The following is a 19,149-nucleotide window of genomic DNA, read 5'->3' as shown; positions in this document are numbered from 1 at the left end:
CGTTGTGTTCGTCTTTCTTTTTTTCTTCGTCTGAAAGTCCTAGATCGCACCAATACTTACCTCTCGGTTAGCTGTACCGGGGTTTTCTCGATGTTCCGACTTTCTAAATCTTTTGGCTGAGAGAGTTTACCAGTTCCAGAGCTCGACTGGACGTCCCTTCCTCTCTCAGCCCCCTTTGATCGGTCCCCTGAGACTCCCTTTAGCCTCAGGCTTTACGAGTAAGGAAAGAGAGACCCTTTCACACAGAATCGCTTCCTTCGCGGCCGGCCAATTCCCTCGCGGGAGGATGGAAACGCGGCCTTGAAGTCCACGCTCGCTTCGTGACCAGGTCACGTCTCTCACAAACTCGCCCGATCACCCGCTCAACCTCACAGTACTTACAGCAATTTCCTGCGAGGGCGTCTTCGTGCACGTATGACTTTTTATGAGCTACCAAGCCGCGGCTTTCCCGAAGGCTCCTGCCTTCCCGAGCTCTCTGGATCCGTTTCCCTTTTTATTATGGTTTTTCCTCAGCCTAAATTTGGTTCGGCAATCGGAGTGAACTGCGGAGGGTCTCTGCTCCCCAGGCCGCTGAAATCAGCGGGGGTACCCCCCTGGACAGCGAGATTCTCCCACAGTTTCTTCCGATCCGAGTCACGGCACCAATCTGTTATAAATGCAACGGCAAATTAAAGATTAACAAAGATTAATTTATTATAAATTAATAAAGCAACAAACAGCGAGGAAAAAAAAACCACAATAAATGGACAGCGCAGCGCTGGGTGGACAGGGTCTATACGCAAGGTATAGGTGTTCCCAAATCCACGTCTGAGGGTTCTCTGGCCTGGGTTTTTATAAGGATTTTATGTCCCCAGGCTAGAATTCCAACCAGTTTCCATTCACCAAATGTCCCTGATTGTCTGGTGAATGGATTTCCTGGCCTAGAACATTGAGTCAGTAAGTATCCGGGCAGAGTCTCCTCAAATGCAAAGTGAGTCTGTATGTATTTTAACATATTTCATCACAGCAGGATTGAGAGATCTGGGCTAGCACCGATGGATATCTCGGAGGAGTAGTCTCTTCTTTGTCTTTCTTGATTGAGTTTCTGTAGTATGGGTTTGGCAGGTGTGGTGTTCGATTCTGGCAACGACCATCTTCCTGGGGCTCGTCCCTTTTGTCTTGCTTGATGGTCTCCGGCCGAAATCGGCCGGGCGTTGCCTTTCTCTGGAGGTAGACTTTTAGGCTGGTTCTTTTGTTTCTATGATGGCCTGTGTCCTGTCCTTTCCTCCGAGTTGATGAGTCTGCTGAAACCTGTTATCTGGGGGGGTTCTTTTGCAATTCGTGATTTTTGGAAAAGGAATTCTACCTCGACCGGGAGGAGAATTCCTTATTCCATACTTTCACTTAGCTATAATTATACATACTTTATTTAAACTTCTTATTCCGAATTTTTATTTACCCAATTCTTTATTACATTATGGACGATTATATTAACATTGTGGACGATTATGGATGGTATGGCTCTTCTGGTGGACTGTTTTTGTCTTCTGTGAAGTTCCTTTTTTTTTTTTTTTTGGTGTATACCTCCCTGTACCTTCCCCTTTCCTCTGTTCCTAAAGGCAGGACAAAGGGTGAAAAAAGCCAAGATGGCTCGGGGCTGCTGCCAACTCCCCGTCACCCCGGTATCTTTCTGCCATCCCATCCCTGTTCTGAAGGCAGGCAAGGGATGGAGAACATCCAGAGTGATGCGGGTCTGCTGCCATCTGCCCGCTGTTCCGTGTCCTCCTTCACCTCCTGTCTTTCCATATTCCCTGTTCCTGGTCCGGGAAATTCCGTCCCGGCCTCCCCCCCCATCCCAAGATGGCTCTGGCCATGCGGTCTGGGATCCCTTGTTTCCCGCCTTGCTCCTTCTTTTCCAGCCCCGAACCTTCCCTTCCCCCAGTAACTCCTGCTTCGCTCCCACCCCTTTGTTCGGTGCTCCACCCCTGGGGGCTCTGCCTTTTCCATCCTGGGCAACACCTCCTCCGGGGAGATCGAAACTGGAACTGAGCTCCCAGAGCCAGTGTTTCACCGAGATCATCTAAAGCAGCTACACCCACATGGGAACCAGAGCTGAAACTGGAGATGGAAGAACTCTGCCCCTCGTGAGAGGAGATCTAAGAGCTGCACCCTTCCTAAAAGAGAATCCTAAACTGGAAGAGACTGAACTAAAAAACCATTATGTTTGCATTAAGTACCATCACCGTTTAATTTGCCCGGCGTGGTCCGAGATTTAAATTTGTTTTCAATTTTGTTTTTTCTGTTTGCTTAATGTGTTTCGTTATTGAGTTTTTGTTGTCCCACAAAGCAAAGTGGGTGCTCTGTGGAGGAGGTGAGATTTTAAGGTGTATGTTTGGAAACATTTTAAGCTCCTAATTAAAATTAAAAATAAAAAAATAAAAAAAAAAAAAAAAAGGAGCAGATGTGGCAGCAGCCTCATGGAGACAAAGAGTTACATTGTCCCACCCCAAACCCCTTGAGAAGGGCAGCCCAGGTGTTCTGATTGGGTTTGAGTCCCTGAGGGGCTCTCCCTTGGTGTGCTTCTACTGGTCCCTGACCCTGAACTCCACCCTCAAAGGTGGAAACCCTTGAGAGTTCTGTCCCTCAAAAACCCCTGCTGTGCCTCTGTTTGGGGCTCTCTGTTCTGGACCTGACTTTGTTCCCATGCTGAATAAATGGTTTCATGAACGGGAGCCCGTCTCGGTTGGTGTTTGATGCTGGTCCCCAGAATCCTGCTGCTTCCCTGGACGAGATCCTGGAGCTGTGGACTGCAACAGCAGGGTATTGGATGAAATACACAAATTGACACATTGGGGGACACAGGGTCTATGTGACCATTTCTTGAGGGAGAACATCTGCATAGGGGTTTATGATATAGCAAAGGCCATCACTCAGGGCTGTGTAACGTGTCAAAGGGTAAACCAACAAGTGATGATGAAACCCATACCAGGGGGGAGGGAACTAGCGGAGAGACCCTTCTAAAATGTGCAAATTGATTTCACAGAAATGCCTCTAGGACAGGGATACAAACACCTGCTAGTGATCGTAGATCACCTGACCCATTGGCCAGAGGCTTTTCCCACTTGGAATGAAACAGCGAGAGTAGTAGTCAAAATACTTTTGGAACATATTGTCCCCAGGTATGGGTTAATCAATAACATAGACTCGGACCAAGGCCCCCATTTCACTGCCCATGTTCTCCAGGAAATCACTGAAGCCCTGGGGATAAAGTGGAGGTTACACACCCCATGGCATCCCCAGAGCTCCGGTCGGGTAGAACGGATGAATAAGACCATAAAAACGACCTTAACCAAGCTGACTCTGGAGACTAAATTAGATTGGATAAAATGTTTCCCTTTGGCTTTATTACAGATAAGAACCCGACCTCGAGCAGATTTAGGGGTATCCCCCTATGAAATGCTATTTGGACTCCCCTTCCTAATTACTCCTTACAGCACTGCCCAGTATACTGAAGGGGAGGAAACCTCAAGGAGGTATTTGGAAACTGTTGTTAAAACTTTAGAAAACCTCAGGAAAAAAGGGTATCTCCCTCAAACTCCTCCCTTAGAGGTAGACACACACCATATTAACCCTGGGGATTGGGTATTGGTAAAATCTTGGGCTAACTCTCCTCTCACTCCAAAGTTTGAAGGACCCTACCAAGTTCAACTCACCACACATACGGCTGTGAGAACCCGGGAAAAAGGGTGGACACACGTGACTCGAGTTAAAGGACCAGTGGCACCACCAGATGGGGAAGTAAACTCTGAAAAAGATCCCTCTAACTGGACTGTTGTCCCCAACACCAAGGACTCGAAAATAACCTTAAGGAGGAAACCCAGAGACTAAAGTCCCCAATCAGGAACTGGAATTATAACAGATGTTGTTAAGTGATCTCTTGGCTGCAACATTTGTGGTTAAGTGTTTCTTTAAAGTCTGTGAACTAATGTTAAGGTGTTTTCCAGTTGTCATTAACTTGTAACTATTGTTATTATTGCTTGAAAAGGTGGAAGAACCCCAAATAGGGCTCGAATCCCTAGCCAAGACTATATCCCTCACAGGGCAGCTTTCCCAAGACCAAAAATGACAACAGTAAAAAGGAGAAGGACAAAAGAGAAATAATAAAGCCGTAAGCCTTGGACCCAGACCACCCCCTAAAAGAGCGTAAGGAAAACCCCAAGAGGCAAGACCAGGGGAGATCAAACATGGTTCCTGCTGGACTCTTGGGAGTCACGGACTGCAGGGAGCCTAAAAGGATCATCACAAGGCTCATGGTAGGTCTGGTGATAGCAATGCACCTCACCAATGCCATGGGGACAGACTCTTGCATGAAATGTTATTATCCCTTGTATGATGGGGAAAATCTAGGGTCCCTGGTAAGGGTCCACACAAACTTGAGTCCTTCTTGTTATAAGAAATCACAATTAGAAGAATGCCAAGAAAACAGAAAAACATACTGGATTACCAGAAATACGGTCACTTTTAGAGAATGTCTTTTGGGAGACTGTCCCATGAAGGATACTTGGCTGTGCTTTGAAAAGAATGAACCAGTAAAAGGTGAACCTGATGTGGTAAAGAAGAAAAGAGTGGACATGAGCGTGGGAAATGAAGAATGGGAAAATTTGAGTGGGAAGAACTTGTTCATTGATTTAGTTGAAAACATCAGCAAGGAATTAAATATAACTGATTGTTGGGTATGTGGGAGTACTAAAATGTCTGATATTTGGCCCTGGGAGGGAATTAGCTTGAAACCTTGAGAAATTCTAAGCATAAAATGAACTGGGGAAGGCCAAAGCACACCAGGGTAAAGGAGAAGGGAAAAATGGGAGTTAAAGGCTAAGGTAATTGGGGAAGACTGCATTCTACAAACTGGAAAAAGATATAGGACCCTGGTGGGGCGGATGGCATGCAAAAGATATAACGAAGAATCTAGGAACTAAATGGGTTCCCCCAGGAGCCCAACCTAAGATATTGATCCTTAGAGAAGAGGGAAAAAGGGTGCATTCATCACAAAGGATATAACCTTTACGAATGTGCAGAAAGAGGGATCAATCCCTTCTGGGGAATTAGAAGCCTATCAAAGCATTGGGAGTACCCCTATGAAGACAGGGAGGGTTTTTGGGAAGCCCCAGATGATTTCTTTTGGATCTGCGAGGATGCAGCTTATACACATCTACCAGGAGACTGGTCAGGTAGCTGCACGATTGGGGTGATAAAGCCAGCTTTCTTCCTGCTCCCAAAAGAGATTGGCTCAGAGCTTGGAGTACCAGCATATGACAACCTAAAGAGGCCCCTAAAAAGGAAGAAGAGGAGTGTAATAAGCACAGGAGGGACCCAGAATTGGAAAGGAACAGTCTGGACCCTGGAGGAAATAATAAGAACTTATGGGCCAGCGACCTGGGCCCATGATGGGTCCTGGGGATATAGGACCCCAATATACATGTTAAACAGAATAATCAGGCTCCAAGCTGTAATTGAAATAACATGGAACAAAACAGCCCTGGCCCTTGATCATATAAGTGACCACCTCTCCCAGACCTGATGTACCTGGTGTACCAACTCCGACTGGCAGTAGATTACCTTCTCGCTGATGAGGGGGGAATCTGTGGGAAGTTCAACACCTCTGAATGCTGCCTAGAAAGAGATGATAAAAGTGAAGTAATCTGGAACATTTCTAAAGAGATCAGAAAAATCTCCTACGTAGGGAACCAAGAATGGACGCCGATCCTGAATACTGATTGATGGGATAGTTTCTGGTCCTTTAAGGGCTGGTGGAAAAAGGTGGCATTCATTGGTATAGCGGGACTAGCAGGACTGTTATTTCTTCCCTCTGTCATCCCGTGTCTGATCAGAACGATTACCTCAATAATACAATCTAGCAGCATGATCTCTAACTCATTAGAAACAACCCAAGAGAAGGGAAAAACTAAGATCCTAATATTAGAAAGTTCAGAGCTGAAAGCAGCAAAAAGGGTATATGACCAATACCAAAGACTAAAGAAGTTTCACTACCAGGAGCCTGAAACAACAAATTGACGCAGGCTGATGCCTGGTCAAATTAAAAGAGGGGGGATATTGTTATAAATAAAAATCCCAATGTTCAAATTATATGTTCCTGTTTCAATCCCAGTTTGGGTGCCTGGATAAGGGGTTTTGGTGTTGTAAGTCCCAAAAGGGTTCACTGTTAAGAAGTTCGTACTTGTTTTATCCTTGCATTTGTATCCCCATCCCTTATTCTCTTCCAACCCGTCAGGCAATTTAGCCGCTGATGCCCAGGATGAACTTCCCCATTTCCCATAAAGACTTGCACATGGGTGCATATTAAAATCATATTACCACCTGGGAGCAAAGACAGCCCTGGACAACGAGCCACGCTCAGGGAACATCTGGAGGACCCCGCTGTGGAGGCAGCGGGGACCTGGGGAGACTGGGTACGCCAATCCCAGTCCAGCAAGCTGGTTGCCATGACCTGGCAGGACTTGAGAGGGAAGACACCCCTAGACCTTTGAGCCTAAGACAGAGTCTCTGGGTGATCCTGGCGAGGATAGAGGCTCCAGTCCTGCTGACAGTGGATGATGACAGGCCTGTGTGATCCTCGACATCGACCACAGGGAGCAGCGGCGGCGTGCACCCTGAGCCCCCACCTCTAGGCCCAGTTCTCTCTAATAAAGGCTTGTTAATGGGAGCAGAAGGTCTCCTGGCCCTTTAATTCACCGCACCTGCACTGCCGGGGGAGGAGGCACAGCTGGGAGGAGGGAGGGGTGGGGGGAAGCTGGTTTTAGGGCTATTAATTTACTTCTCATGATCCTTCACTGAGTTTTTGGAATTTTCTGCCAGAAATCTCTCTCCTCCCCCACTCATCCACAGGGATTTGGGGCAGTTTTCTCCTTTCTGGGAGAAATCCGAGCGATGCACTGAGGCACCTAATTAGAGGTGGGAGTAGTGAGGCTCCAGGGCTTCCCGCTGAGCCGGAGCCACCGAATACCCAGGGCAGGGAAAGGCGGGCCGGGAGCTGCGGAGAACTTTGTTTGTGTTCGGAGCTCAATGGCGGCTCGGGCCGGGCCCGTTCCAGGCCTGTTCCTCATCTCCGCCCTTCCCCTCACACAGCCCGGGGCGGGCCCTGAGAGCGCGGGGCGGGGCTGTGCCGTGTGCAGAGCCCGCCGCTGGCTGCGATTGGCTGCTGCTGCCGTCACTCGTGGCTCTGGCGCGCGCTGATTGGGCAGAGCGGGGACAAGCCCGGCCCCGCTGGCGCCCCCAGGGCGGCCGTGGGGCAGGAGAGCCGCCATTGCCGGAGCGTCTGTGCGGGCCCGGCAGCGGCGGCAGCGGCCGGAGCCCGGTGAGGCGGCGGCGGAGCTCGGAGGCGGCCCCAGCCATCGCAGGTGGGAGCCGCGCTCGGTTCTGCGGGGGCCCGGGGCTCGCTGCGGGCCCGGGAGGGGGCGGCGGGGGGCTGTGGCGGGTGGCTTGTGCCGTGGCCGGCCCGTGTTGGCCCTGGCGTGAGGGCGCCGCGGGAGCGGCTGCCCGCGGTCTCCTTCCCGCTGGGGCCTCGGCAGGAGCCGGTGCCGGAGCAGCGCTGGCTCGTCCCGGTTCGTGTCGGTAGCCCGGAGGTGGCTGCGCTGTGCCCGGGGCTGGGCGGGAAAATTCCCGGCGCCAGAGGTTTGTGTGGCCAAAGGAGCCCGAGGAGCGGTGTGAGAGTGACTTTATTGCTGCCCAAAGGGAGAGGCCGTGGGGCATTTGCCGTGCGCTCTCTCCAGCTGCTGGAGGACGCGGCCTCGTTTTTGTCCTGATTTTCCCGGCCGCGTGTCCCTGTCCCTTTCCCCACTGGCGGAGGTGCTTGGAAGGTTCAGACTTCCCCATCTGCCTCCTGCATGTCCCGGTTAATATGTACCCACCACTTTTGTATAACATCCGATATTGATGGCTCTGTTAAGTCTTTGTTCTTCTGGAAGTTCAGGAATTTAGCGGGACTTTGTCAGAGCAGCGGTCCTTGTCAATTGGTAACATTTTCTGAAAGTGATGCTTTCTCCCATTGTTTCCTTATGTGCAAGTCCGTGGCCCTGTCTGTAAGCAGATTCACTCATTGGCTCTGTTTTTTCTTCCTGGGTGTTCTTTGATTTTGGGATTGCTCTCAGTGCCCTCATTCTCTGTCCTTTTGTAGCCGTTTGTGGCTCAGGAGGCCTGGCTGCCCCCTGCATCCCCTTGCTCAGCTGCTGAATGAGCTGCACTCAGCAAGGTGTGTGCATGGTGAAAAGGTGAGAGTTGCTGTAGAACATAAGAGGAGAAACTGCATTTGTTTAACCCATGGTCTGCCAGGCAAACATGGAGATGTGTTCCATTCCCATCTGTTCCATGTTTGGACCAGTACACTGCTTTCTTACTTCCTTGTTATCTGTTTCACCACTTTTCCTTTGCGATCTATTTGCCAACAACATCATTTAACTTTCCACAAGCTGCCTCCTTTTTCTGCTAAAAGATAATCTGACTCTATCCCATGGTGAAATGTTGTGTTCCTCATCTGAGCGGATTGGTTGGGAAGAAAGTCAGGAACTGGAGCTGTCTGGTTGGGTATTATTTTGAAGACATCCTGTAATCTAATTATGCCATGGAAATGATAAATTAGTTCTCTGGCTCCAGATATGAATTTGTTAGGGTTCCCAGGGGCTGGTCCATGGTGTTGCAGGATTTGTTCTGGTGGCCGTTCGTCTTTTCCCCATTTTTGGGTGCTCCCTCAAGCCAGGGCTGCACCAATTTTTGGCTTTTCTCTAATTAAATCAGCACATATTTGGATTCCCAACTGATTTCCTTGAACTTGTGGCAGAAAAAAAACCCCAGTGCTCTAATTCACCCTAGATAACATAGAAAGTGAGAGCAAAAGTTGAGGTGGGGAGTCGGATGATTCCCCCCCATTTTTTATAGTGAAGTTTTCACAACATTCTCAATTAGCTGTTTTCCTTTTTAGCTTAACCAATTTCTGCTGCAGAGTCAGATATCCTCACCATGGGATCTGCCTTTAGCTGTGCAAATTCCATCTGTGCCCCCAGGCAGAGCTTGGGGTGAGGGGCAGAGGAATTCAGGCCAATTCCTCCCCCAGGCAGGAACACCCTGGTACATTGTCCAGGCTTTGCCCCAGAGGTGTTAATTTGCATTTCTAAAGCTCCTCTGCTGGCTGCCTGGAATGAAGCTTCTCCTCTTCCAGGGCAGCCATGGGATGACTCACATGGAGAACACCCCCCCCCCCCTTACAATTTTTTTATTTATTTTTTTTAATACAATTTTCTATTAACTGTTTAGCTTTTAAAGGGCCTCTTTTCAAACTCTTCTACTTTTCAAAATGCAGCTTAAAGGTGAACATGGAAAAACCCATACCATAATGTTGCCATCACTAAGAGCCATGCAGAAATATAAAAACAAAAATTAGAAAGAAATCAAGTATTTTCTTTTTCTTCTCTTCTGACTAAAAACTGATTCTCACACCCCTGGCCCAAGCAGAACTGACAACAGAAAAGTAGAATTATTACGAAAAATTCTTCTAATGGTGTAATCCATTCACTGAAACTGTGAAAAGCAGAAACTCTCCAACAATGTCTTTAGAGAAATAAAGCATGACTTGATTCTGAACAGAATCATTTCAGCCACACACAGTCTGCATGTGCAGAGAAAATCATTCCATGACATGTGAGTTTTACTAGATGTTTCCTAAACTTTATACAGTCTGAACCCATAGAAATTCATTAGTTTAGTGTTCATTGTTTCCAAGGTGTGGAGTCCTTAGTGTTTGGTTTCCTGTTGCATCCGGATTTCTGTGTCTCTGATGTGAATTAGGTCTGCACTCCTGGATTTCCTGCTCAGCCTTTTCCAGACCCCCTTGGATCCCCATTCCTGGGCCCTGGGACCCCCCCGCATCTCCTTCCCCAGCTCCGGGACCCCCTGCACCCCCTTCTCCTGCACCAACAGCGCCCTGCACCCCCTTTCCCGGGGATCCTCCCCTGCCAGCCCCTGGATCCCCCGGTTCCGTCAGCCCGGGGACCCCCGGAGCCCCATTCCCGGCCATCCCGGGGCACCGCACCCCCAGGCCTCCCTTTCCAGGGAAAGCCGAGCTGGGCACGGGGCTCTCCAGCCGCTCTGGCATTTCTGATCACCCAAAGGAGAGGGAGAGAGCAGCAGAGAGAGAGAGAAGGAGATCGGGAATCGGGGCTCGGGCTCCCAGCGCCCGCTCCTGCTCCGCCGGGGCTGGGGAGCCGCAGCCGCAGGAAAAATGGGATCCGCGGATGCCGGGGCTTCCCCCGCTTTGGGCCGAAGCCGGCGGGTTCCAGGCAGAGTTTGGGCGCAGGGCCCGGGAGTTCAGCCCAGTTTGTCCCGGGGGTCCCGCAGTGCGCGGCCGAGGAGGGTCCCGGGGGATCCCGGGAGGGGATCCAGGGGAATTCCCTGGAATTGCCCCGTCCCCTCCCCCCGCGCTCCCTCGGGCACTTTCGCTGCCGCCTTGGCCGCCCTGCGCCGCCGGGATCTGCCCGGCGACCGGTGACGTCACTGCAGCCTCGGGCTGTCACTGGCGGGCAGCAAAGAGCGGCGCCAATGGCGGGGCCGGAGGCGGCTCTGGGGGCGGGGCCGGGGCTGTGGGCGGGGCCGCAGCGGAGCAGCGCGATGGCTCCAGCGCTGGGGCCGGGGGCGCTCCCAGGGGGCGGCGAGAGGTGAGGGGGACCCCCGGCACCGGAACTCTTTGATCGCCCATTTCGGAGCGCCGAGGGGCCCCTAAACCCCCATTCCTGGGTGCCGCCATCCCACCGAACCCCCATTCCCGGCCGTGGGTCCCACCCTGCACCCCCTTATCCGGCACCAGGAACGCCTGCACCCCTTTCCCGGCCATCCCGCCTCTCGCAGCCCCCAGAGCCCCCTTCTCCTTGACCCATTTACCCCCCGGACCCCTATTCCTGCCTCTCCCAGCAGCCAGCCCCTCCTTTCCTCAGCACTCAGGACACCCGGGACCCCTATTCCCAGCCATCCCGGCTTTCCCTGCCCTGTCCTGGCAATGGGGACAGCGGGGACCCTTGGAGCTCCCTTTCCTGGGTACAGGAACGCCCTGAACTCCAGCCATGCCACATCTAGCCAGCCCTAGCCTCCCCTCTTGTCACTCCTGGCATCCCCAAATGCCCTTCCCGGCTCTCCCCGTTCCCCCTTTCCTTCAGCCGTGACCCCCCCGATCCCAAATCTCCAAATGTCCCCCCAGTTCTCCTCTTCCTGCGTTCCCTGCACGCGGCGCTGTCGGAGCCCGGCCCGGGCTTCCCGCAGTCCATGTCCATGGGGTCCCTGGCTGGGATCCCCTTCCAGCGCCGCCGCAGCGAGCGGGGCCGGGCGGAGCCGAGCCGGGATCTTGGGATAGCCAGGGCTGGGATATTGGGATAGCCAGGGCTGGGATATTGGGATAGCCAGAGCTGGGATCTTGGGATAGCCAGGGCTGGGATATTGGGATAGCCAGGGCTGGGGGATATTGGGATAGCCAGGGCTGGGATATTGGGATAGCCAGGGCTGGGGGATATTGGGATAGCCAGGGCTGGGATATTGGGATAGCCAGAGCTGGGATATTGGGATAGCCAGGGCTGGGATATTGGGATAGCCAGGGCTGGGATATTGGGATAGCCAGAGCTGGGATACTGGGATAGCCAGGGCTGGGATATTGGGATAGCCAGGGCTGGGGGATATTGGGATAGCCAGGGCTGGGATATTGGGATAGCCAGAGCTGGGATATTGGGATAGCCAGGGCTGGGGGATATTGGGATAGCCAGGGCTGGGATATTGGGATAGCCAGGGCTGGGGGATATTGGGATAGCCAGGGCTGGGGGATATTGGGATAGCCAGGGCTGGGATATTGGGATAGGCAGAGCCGGCACAAGGAGCGGCACCGGCACGGGGCCAGCGCGGAGCTGCAGATGCTGCAGCAGCGGCACAGCCAGAGCGGGGCTGAGCGGGGGGAGCCGGGGCTGGGGGATCTGTGGGGCTGCGATGGCAACGGTGGCACCGCCATGGGGATCCCTGAGATCCAGGCTGAGGGATTAACAAATTCCCTGGCTCACAGCTGCAGGGAATGTCTCCGGAAATATGTCAGATATGGGCGGGAGGTGCTACAGTGTAAAGGTGGGGAGGGCAGAATTCCCATGGGAATATGGGAATGGGAATGTGGGATTTGGGAGGGCAAATTTTGGGAACGTGGGAATTCCCATGGAAATTCCATGGATGGATCTCAGACATCCCATTCCCATGGGAACTCTGTAGATGTATCTCACTGCCATGCCATTCCCATGGAATTCCATGGGCAGATCTTCCCATCCCATTGCCATGAGAGCCCCAGTCCGGTTTCCCCCCAACCCCATCCTGGGGATCACCCTGGTCCTTGCCATCCCCACCCCCACAAGATTCCTGGCGGTCTCCCCATGACCCAGCCAGCCCCCCAAACTCTTCCTGGGTCCCCCCTCATCCCCTCACAATGGGAATTCAAGGGAGTCCCCCTGTGTCCCCTCCCCAAGGACTTTGGGGGTCCCACCTGACCTGTCCGTGCACCCCCAGATTTCTTCCACAGCCCCCCTGTGATGGTGGAGGGTGGGGGCCGAGTGCTGGTGCCCCCCTGCCTGCAGCAGATCCAGCGGTGAGGGCAGTTCTGGGGGTCCCTCAGCATTTGGGGTCCCTGAGATTTGGGGTGACCCCCCGGGCCCCCCAGGATCTCCCTGAACACGCTGACGCTGCCCGTGCGCAGTGAGAAGGTTCAAACCCGGCACGGGGTCCCCAGCACTGCCACCCGCATTGCCCAGGTACCCCCAAACCTGCCGAGAACCCCCAAACCCCCTGGGACACCCCAACCTCCCCTGATCCCAAACACATCCCTGGATGCTCCAAAAACTCCCCAAAACCGCAAAACCCCATACAGACATTGAGAAGGTTCATACCTGTCATGGGGTCCCTATCTCCATCACCAGCAGCAACCCCAAAACAGCCTTGAGATCCCAAATTCCACCCCCGGGATCGCCCAAATTCCCTCATCGGGACTCCTGTAAACCCCCTTGGGAACCCCCAAAAAACACCATGGCCCCAAAAACACACAGAACTTCCGAAAACCCCCAGGAAACCCTCACCAAGGTTTATACCCAGCATGGGGACCCCATCACCTTCATCGGCATCACCCAGGTACCCCCAAACCCCTCCCGGGACCCCCAACCCCTCCCGGGCTCCACTGCCGGAACCAACGGGAGCGGTGTTGCCCTTTTAAGAGGAGTTACAGTGGGACCCGACAACACCGGGGGCCCTTAAAGCGGCCATGGTAGAGAGAACCCCCAAAATCCATCCTGGCGGACAAAACATCCCCTACAGGGGCTTGGGGTGGGGACACCCCTAAAAATGTCACTTAAAGCCGTCATGATCCCCCCTCAAAAGGGGCTTGTGGGGCTGCGGTCGCACAAACACCCTAAAATGGGGAGGAAATAACACCCCTGTAGTGGTGGGATCCCCCCCAAAAAACCTGAAAAAGAGAAAATCTCCTCTTGAGAGGGGCCTGAAGACCCTGAAAGGCCCTGGAAGAGGGACAAGATCCCCTCCTGTGCTGGGGCCTCCCCGAGCCGGGAACTCTCCCGTTCCTGCACTCGGGGGAGCCCCGAACGACGGCGGCTCCTGGGCTGAGCCCCCCTCAGCCGGGGCTGCGGGGGGAACTGGGGGGGCTGGGACGGGGCTTGGGGCTCCTGGGGTGAACTGGGGGACCCTCAGTGCTCCCACCTCCCCCTGTTCCCCTGTCCCGCCCCGTTCCCATTGTTCCCCCAAAGCTCCGCTGCCCCCAGCTCGGTTTGGGGGGGACCCAGCCCTTTCCCATCGTGTCCCGGCCCGGCCCCGCTCACCCGAGGGCTCCGAACCACGCACAGGGACAGAGGAGGGACAGAGGAGGAGGAAGAGGAGGAGCAGGAGGAGGAAGAGCTGGAGCAGGCAGAGGAGGCTCCACCTGCGCTCCCCGCTCTCTGCATCTGCAGCTCCTTCGGGACCATCGCCCCCCATCCCGCAGGTGCCCGGGGAGGGGGAGCTCGCCCCAAATACCCTGGGGCTCCCTGGCTTTGGGGTTTTTGGGGGGGATGTTTGGGGATGGCAGGGCTCCAGAGCCGAGCCGCAGATGCCCCTCGGGGGCACCCCGGGGGTCCCCGGGAGGTGTTTTTGGGGGGTCCCGGTGGCGGTGGCGGCAGAGCCCCGGCAAAGGGGCCGGGGGGATGCGGGTCCGGCATGGCCGGGAAAGGGGTTCGGGGCTCCCGGTGCCGGCAGTGGCTGCTCCCAGCATTGCCCAGTTGCTCACCCCGTGTGGCTCCAGTTTCCTGTGAGCCCCACGATAAGCCAAATCACTCCCAGTCATTCCCTATTAGAGTACAATTTGTCTCCATTTTATCCCATTTTTCCACATTTCTATCCAACTTTCCCGCATTTTTATCCCATTTCTTTCCCATTTTTGCTCTATTTTTTCTAATTTTTATCCCATTTTCATATAATTTTCCCCTATTTTAATCCTATTTCTTATTTTCCCCAATTTTTTCCCCATGTTTTTTCTTTTCCTCTCAATTTTCCCCTTTTTTATCTCATTTGTCCTCATTTTTTCCCATTTTTTTTCCCTATTTTTCTTTCATTTTTACTCAAATCGTCCCCCATGTTTTCCTATTTTTCCCATTTTTTCCATTTTTAATCTATTATTTCCCCACTTTATGCTATTTTTGCTCCATTTTCTCCCAGTTTTTTCCCCATTTTTACTCCTATTTTCCCCGATTTCTTCCAATTTTCCCCCATTTTTGCCTCATCTTCACCTTTTTTTTTGTATTTTTGTCCCAGTTTTTCCCATTTCCCCCCTCTCCCATTTTTATCCTGGTTTTATCTTACTTTTCCACAATTTTATCCCAATTTTCTTCCATTCCTTTCTCCCATTTTTCCCAATTTTTCCTCCATTTCCATCCCATTATCCCAAAATTTTCCCTATTTTTATCCCATTTTTTCCCATTTTTTCCCCCCATTTTGGCTCCATTTCTCCCCATTTTCCTCCATTTTTCCTGACATTTTTCTCACTTTTCCCCTATATTTTTGTAGTTTTCCCTAACTTTTCCCCATTCTTCCTCCATTTTTATCCTATTTTTCCCCATTTCCCCCTATCTTCCCCATTTAATTATCCCAAAAATTGAAATTTGGGGGAAAAAAAATAGAAATTTTGGTGGGGAAAAAAGGGTGCTTTGGTGGTAAAATTTCATGAATTTAAATCACAGCTTTCCCATGATTTTTCCATGCTTTCCAGCCAGAAGGAGGTGTGGGATTTATCCCAATGTTCTGGAAGCTGGAAGAGGACCAAGCCGTCAGTCTTCCAAAAAACCTTGAGCAGCTCATCCGCAATTCCACCTTTCCCCAGTCCCTGGATTCTCAGGTCTGGAAATTCTTCTACAATCTCCCAGGTAGGCAATTCCTAAAATTCCATGGAAAAATGGGATAGGGGGATTTAATCCTGTTTTTTTCCTGATTTTTCCCATTTTTTTCCCATTTTTTATCCCCATTTTATCCTGATTCTTCCAGATTATTTTCCTCTTTCTTTTCCTCGTTTTGTCCCAGATTTTTCCAGTTTTTTTCCCAATATTTTTTCCAATTTTTTCACTCTTTTTTTCTCCCATTTTTTTCTGTTTTTTCCTAGTTTTTTCCTAATTTTCCCTTGCTTTTTTTCTGATTTTTTCCCTCCTTTTTCTCCCAAATTTTCCCATTTTTTTCCAGTTTTTTATCAAATTTTCTGATTTTCCCCTGATTTTTCTCTCTTCCCAAATTTTTTTATCTTTTCCCCAACTTTTTCTCAAATTTTTCCCTGATTTTTCTGTTTTTTCCCATTTTTTTCCCTGATTTTTCCCAATTTTTTCCCTGATTTTCCCCCAATTTTTTCCATTTTTTTCTGATTTTTTTCAGGTTTTATTCCCTTTTTCTTTTCCTGATTTTTCTCTCATTTTTCACATTTTTTTTTCCTGATTTTTCCCTCTGATCTGTCCCAATATTTCCCCATTTTTTCCAAATTTTTCCTAAATTATGCTTGTTCATTTCCTAAATATTTCCTGGCTTTTTCCCAATTTTTTTAACATTTTCCCAGGTTTTGTCCCCCAGGTTTTTTTCCTCATTTTTCCCTTGATTTTTTTTTCTCTGATTTTTCCCAGTTTTTTCCACCATTTCTTTTCCTGATTTCCCCCCATTTTTCCCTGTATTTCCTAATTTTTTTACTGATTTTTCCCGATTTTTTCCCAGGTTTCTTTTTTCTCTCTTTTCTTGATTTTACCCATTTTTTCCCAATTCTTTTCCAATTTTTTTCCCGATTTATCCCTTTTCCTTTCCCAATTTTTTCTGGCTTTCCCCATTTTCTTCCTGAAATTTTTCATTATTTTTTTCTGATTTTTTACAGATTTTTTAATCCTTTTCCTGTTTTTTTTCCCTGATATTCCCCTGATCTTTCTTTTTTTTCACATTTTTTTTCTGATTTTTTTGCAAGCTTTCTCAAACATTTTTGTTTTTTCCTTGATTTTTCAAATTTTTTTCCGAATTTTTTCTTGATTTCGCCTGATTTTTCCCAGGGTCTTTTTGGCTTTCTTTTCCTGATATTTCCCTGATTTTTCCCATTTTTTCACTTCTTTTTTTTTCCATGCCTTTCCTATTTTTCCCTGATTTTTCTATCTTCCTTTCCCATTTTTTTTCTAGCTTTTTCCCAATTTCTTCTCAAATTTCCCTGAGTTTTCCCTGTTTTTTTCCGAATTTTTTTCCCATTATTTTTCTACTATTTTTAGATTTTATGCCTCTTTATTTTCCTGGTTTTTCCAAGTTCTTTCCCAGTTTTTCTCCTGATTTTCTCAGTTTTTTTTCCAATTCTTCCTGATTTTTCCTGATTTTTCCCAGATTTTGTCCTGATTTTTTTCCCCATTTTTCCTGATTTTTTTCAAGATTTTTTCCACTTTCTTTTCCTGATTTTTTCCCCAATTTTTCCCATTTATTCCTTGACTTTTCTCTTTTTTTCCCAAATTTTTCCTGATTTTCCCTTTTTTTTTTTTTATTTCATCCTGGTTTTTTCTATTTTTTTCCCCTGATTTTTCCCTTCTATTTTCCTTTTATTGATCCTGCTTTTTTTCCCATTTTTTCCCCAATTTTCCAGTTTCCTTCACACTCCCAGTATCATCCCAGTAACTCCCAGTCTGATCCCAGTCACTCCCAGGATGAGGCCAGTGGCCCCCAGTTGCTCCCTGGCAGTGCCAGTGTGACCCCAGTAGCCTCCAGTGTGATCCCTGGGACTCCCTGTCTCTCCCAGTATATCCCAGTCAGCCCCAGCACGCTCCCAGTCATTCCCAGCTCCTCCCAGTTGCTCTCAGCATGATCCCAGTTGTTCCCAGCCACTCCCAGTCAATCCCAGTATGATTCCAGTCACCCTCAGTGGGATCCCAGTCTCAGCCAGCATGGACCCAGCTGCTCCCACTGTGATCCCAGTATGATCCCAGTTGAGTGTGATCCCAGAATAGTTGCAATTCTTCCCAGTTCCTACCAGTATGATCCCAGTTGTCCCTGGAATAGTCCCAGTCCATCTCAGCATGGTTCCACTCACTCCCAGTTGCCCCCAGTGTGGTTCCAGCTGTTCCCAGTTGCTCCCAGCCACTCCCAGTCACTCTGAGTGCAGTCCCAGTTGCTGCCAGTATGGTCCCAGTCTTGACCAGCATGGCCCAACTGCTTCCACTGTGATCCCAGTTAGATCCCAGTTGCCCTCAGCGTGGTTCCAGTTGCTCCCTGTTTCTCCCAGTGTGATCCCAGTTGCACCCAGTAGCCCCAAGTATAGTCCCATCCCCTCCCAGCATGGTCCCAGTCACGCCCAGTTGCTTTCAGTTGTCCCCAGCATGGTTCCCGTTGTTCCCAGTGTGTTCCCAGTATATCCCAGTTGTTCTCAGCATGTCCATAGCCATTCCCAGACACTCCCAGTAACCCCAGTCAGGTGCTTGTTATCCCAGTATTATCTCAGTCACACCCAGTATATCCCAGTCCAGCATTCCCCAAATTCACAGTCCCCCACCCGTGGGATCATCACCCCCCCCATCCCAGCAATAACCAGGGAGGGGGAGCTCGGCCCAGATATCCTGGGGGGTCCCTGGGTTGGGTTTTTGGGGAGAATGTTCAGCGAATGAAGAACTCCAAAGCTGAGCAGAAAATGTCCCTTGGGGGGTCCTGGTGGCAGCTGCTGGCAGAGGCAGCCTGGAGGAGCAGAGCCCTGTGTCCCCCAGGACACCCAGAGAAGGGGAGCGCCACAATTCACAAGACCCTCAACAGCCTGGAGAGGGGTCAGGGGGGTCTCCATGGACCACCTGCACCCCCAAGAAGAGAATAAGGGGAGAAGGGACCCTGGGACCCCAAAAACCTCCAACATCCCTAAATGTTGAGACAGAAATGAGAGGAACTTTTTGGATTCCTGGCACTCTCAGAAGCAAGGGGAGGGCAGGGACCGAGTAGATGGGGGACCCACAGTACAAGCGTGACCCCCAGCAGCTGGAACAGGGGGGAACCCATGAACAGCAAAGGGGAGAGACCAGAGATGGGGAACTCCTGGGAGGCGTTTTCAGGACTGAATCTTGGTGTTTAGGAGGTTTATATGGGCACAAGGTGCCCTGTGACTTCTAGAGAGGGCCTTGGGCAGGAGGAACCCCCTATTCCAATGTGCTCATGAATTGTATTTTTCCCCAAACCAGGATTTCCCATTCCCAAACCTTGGCTGGATGGAGGAGGAGGCTGTGAGGAAGAAAAAGACGTCCCAGGACACCCAGGCAGGTGAGGAGGAAGTCAGTGCCCCTTTCCCCCTCTCTCCTGCTCCATCTCCCAGCCCAGCCTGGCCCCCGGCTGCAGGACAACCCCGCTGCCGACGCCGTCCTGCCAGGGACGCACTGGGGGGATCTCCTTCCCCTTCCCTCTGGCACGGAGGCAAATCCCATCCTTTCCTTGTCCTTCCTCCCCCAGACAAGGAGCTGAGGATGGAGACCAGGGAGGACAAATCCCCATGGCAGAACCTCGTGGAAGAGGCCATTTTGAGCAGCTCCATGGCTCAGGAATCCAACAGGGAGGAAAATCCCCAGAGATCCCGCA

General features: G+C 50.9%; 1 protein-coding gene across 1 annotated transcript in view; it reads left to right on the top strand.

Annotated features, from left to right (window-relative positions):
- Positions 1-19,149, top strand: part of LOC111944493 (uncharacterized) — an 88,629-nt gene that overhangs the window by 51,381 nt on the left and 18,099 nt on the right. The window lies entirely within an intron of this gene.

This window comes from Cyanistes caeruleus, unplaced genomic scaffold (genome assembly GCF_971803275.1).
Source record: "Cyanistes caeruleus unplaced genomic scaffold, bCyaCae1.hap1.1 HAP1_SCAFFOLD_100, whole genome shotgun sequence".
Taxonomy (NCBI): domain Eukaryota; kingdom Metazoa; phylum Chordata; class Aves; order Passeriformes; family Paridae; genus Cyanistes; species Cyanistes caeruleus.
Note: the sequence above shows the minus strand (reverse complement) of the source record. Positions and strands in the feature narration are given on the sequence as shown.